Here is a 3686-nt window from a genome sequence, read left to right on the forward strand (position 1 = left end):
ATCATCCATCCATTCACCCGTCCATCCATCCATTCACCTGTTCATCCATTCACCTGATCATCCATCCCTCCATCCATTCTTCCATTCATCCTTTCATCATCTATCCATTCACCTGTTCATTCTTCCATCATCCATCCTTCATCCACTCGCCTCCTCATCCTTCCATCCATCATCCATCCATCCATCATCCATCCATCCATCATTCATCCATTCTTTTATCATCCATTCAGCCACCATCCATCCACCTGCTCATCCGTCCATCCATTCATTCATCCACCCATCCTTCCATCATCCATCTACTCATCATTCATCTATCCATCTGTTTATCCATCCATCCATCCTTCCATCATCCATTCATTCATCCATTCATCCTTCCATCACGCATCCATTTATCCATCCATCATCCATCCAGCCATCATCCATCTGTGCGTTCGTTCATCCATCCATCATTCATCCATCCTTTTATCATCCATCCATTCACCTGTCTATCCATCCATTCGCCTGTTCATCCATCTTTCCACCAACCATCCATTCACCTGTTCATCCTTCCATCCATCATTTATCCATCCTTCCATTATCCATCCACTCACCTCCTGTTCATCCTTCCATCCATTCATCCATCCATCCATCCTTCCATCATCCATCCTTTCACCCATCCATCCATTCACCTATTCGTCCATCCATCTGTCATTCATCCATCTACCCACCAATCTACCTATTAATCCATCCCTCCATTCATCTATCTGTCCATTTGTTTATCCATACATTGGTCTATCCACCATCTCTCCATCCATATGTACATACGTCATCTACCTTCCACCCGTCCATACATTATCTATCCACCCATACATACAGACATACACACATTATTCCATCCATCCACCCACCCATCCATCCATCCATCCATCCATCCACACACCCATCCATCCATCCATGTGTCCATACATCTGCTCATCCATCCATCCACTCATTCCTAAGCCACTGCTGAGTACCTGTTGTGTGCCTTTTCCCTCCCTCCAACTGGTTCCCTCACATCCTCCCCCAGTGGCCAGCATCATCTCCCTGAGGGCAGAGGCGTGGCCCCTCACAGTGCCTAGCACCTGCTGGTATACAGCTCATGCTCAAAGAATGTGACCACTCAGTTACCACACAGAAGAACGTGCTCCAAGCAACACGTGGCACATCTCCTTACAAAATGAATCTATCATAGCGGCTGTTTTCAGAGGCTTTCCCAAACACAGTGTGATCTGGAACAAATTGTGAAGCCCACGAGCCTGGTGAAGCTTTCATTATTGAGCACCTGCTGTGTACCTCCTTGAGCTGAGGAGAAGGATCAAGAGCTCATGGCCAAGAGGGGACCAGGCCCACCCACAAACACTGTTGATATGTGGCCCTGAGCTGCGGCAGGGATGTGGCAACGCAGAAAGGAACCAGGTGATGGGCTTCCAGCAATCTGGGGGCCACAGAGACTGAGTGTGGGGGGGTGGGCTAGGGCTATCCCTGGTGGTAGGATTCACAGGTGTCGGGCTCCTGGGCTGCAGCTGCTCAGTCACCTCCTGGCACTCAAGTGCATCAGTTCATTGTCCTCATGCCAGTGGTGGGGCAGCCCTAATGCACAGGTCTGAAAAATGCTCAGGTGGACCTGCAGTGTGTGAGAGGAAGGAGGCTGGCGAAGGTGGGTGTGGCCACCTCACCAGGTGTGGGTCTTGAGGGAACTTCTGCTGCTTTCAGGTGGCACAGAATGTGGTCCTGTACACAGGCGACTCCAACCTGGGGCTGGAGCCATTTGAGGCAGCTGGAGACATCTTCTTCAATGAGGCCTGGGAGTGGGAGAAAGCCGTGTCCTTCTACCGGGTGAGCTGGCCTGTGGGCTGATGTGGGTGGGCCTCAGGGGGGCACCTGGCGGGCTGAGGCACAGGTGTGGCAGGACAGAGGCCTCCCACCTGGAGGCAAGGCCACCCATGCACATGCTTCGTTTCCCAGTGGTCTCACCGGGAATGATATTGACCGTGCCCCCTGCCTGGGACAAACGCTTGGGCTGTGGACGTGGCAATGGCTCTACCCTTGCCTAGTTGTCTCACCGGGAATGATATCAACTGTACCCCTGCCTGGGACAAATGCTCGGGTCTGGACATGACAGTGACTGTACCCTTGCACCTGATGATCTCAAGCAACCATGAGTGGGAAGTCCTGTCCCCATCTTCCAGACAAGGAAGCTGAGGCTCAGAGAAGCACAGGGACATGTCAAAGGACACACAGCATGTCAGTGGGAGGCCCAGGGCCAGGCCCCAAGTCTGTCTGCACCCTGAAGCGGGGACGGCTTCTCCCTTCCTCTGAGCTCACGGTGTGGCTCAGCCCTGGGCACAGATAAATGTGTTTTTAGAGCAGAGAGGAGTGCTGGCTCCCCCTAGTCAGACCCCCAGTGCCCAAGTGGGAGAGGCTGGTCTGAGGCTGCCGGGTATAGCTAGATGGGCCTCAGGTGACTCTTCAACCCCCAACTTGGGTGTCTGAACCATGCATTATCCCAGAGCACAGAGCTCTGCGGAGGTGCAGGGGGTAACTGGGGCGTGGGATGCTCCAAGCACATGTTTGAGCTCTGAGGAAGGCGTTGGGCAAGGTGGGTGCTGCGGGAAGCCTGACCCCACCTGCTTGTGTGGTAGGACGGGGCCCTGCCCCTGGCAGTGACTATGGGCAACCGCAAGGCAGAGTGGCAGCTGCAGCTGTGCAACAAGCTGGTGGCACTGCTGGCCACGCTGGAGGAGCCCCAGGAGGGCTTGGAGGTTGCCAACATGGCTGGCCCTAGCACTCAGCATCACTCTGGGTAAGTCCCCTGAGCCCCCGCCCTGCCAGGATCCACACTTTGCCAGAGCCCAGCCTCAGGAGCTGAAACAGCTGCTGGATTTTCCTGGTCTCCTGTCCAGGCAGGCAGATCTGCCCAGCTGGCTTCCCCGTCCGGCCGTGCGGCACAGCCCAGGGGCTCTCACGCAGTGCTGAGCCCTGCTTCCTCTGTCTCTTCCCGCTGCTGACCACAAGGGCCACCCAGTGTGCCCTCTGCCTTCCAGATATGCCAGGCATCTTGGTCCCTGTGTGTGCCAGGCTGAATGGCACATTCCCTTTGTCTTGTGCCCTTCCCACCCTCATCAACCACACGACTCTCTGGCTGATGAAATCCCAGTTCCCCTTCCAGCAGCCTGCCCCTTAAGGCTGGGCATCCCCTGGTGCTGTGCCAGGATCGTCTGTCCTCCTCCAGAGACAGGGAACCCTGGGTGGGCCGCATGCCCCAACACCCTGTGCCTTGGGGCCCAGTACACAGTAGGTGTGCAGCTGTGTGGGAATGCATTGAATGCAGGCTCCACAGCACTCGCCCTGAAAAGGGGAGGACATCAGAGACAGCTTAGGTGGGTTTGTGCATCTGTGGGGGGACCTGGAGCTCGGGCATGCGGTGACTCCCCAAGGTAAGGGGCTCTGATCGTGACACACCCAGGAGGAGTCGGATGTCACGTCTGTGGGCTGCATGGAGCCGGGGTTCCCGGGAGCACCTGGACTGCATGGGTTTTGGGCTCCCCTGGTTAAAATCAGTGAACAAAGGCAGGTGGCTATGTGTAGGCAGAGCTGGGCCATCCAAGCCCGACTTTGCCAAAGCCTCACAGTAGACGGGGGCAAGCCTTATTAGTTCTGCTTTGCAG

The 3686-nt window shown here is 55.3% G+C and overlaps 1 pseudogene; it reads left to right on the plus strand.

Moving 5' to 3' along the window:
- LOC105513760 overlaps positions 1-3686 on the plus strand; it is a 40679-nt pseudogene that overhangs the window by 32910 nt on the left and 4083 nt on the right.

Source organism: Colobus angolensis, unplaced genomic scaffold (genome assembly GCF_000951035.1).
Source record: "Colobus angolensis palliatus isolate OR3802 unplaced genomic scaffold, Cang.pa_1.0 Scaffold105, whole genome shotgun sequence".
Lineage (NCBI taxonomy): Eukaryota > Metazoa > Chordata > Mammalia > Primates > Cercopithecidae > Colobus > Colobus angolensis.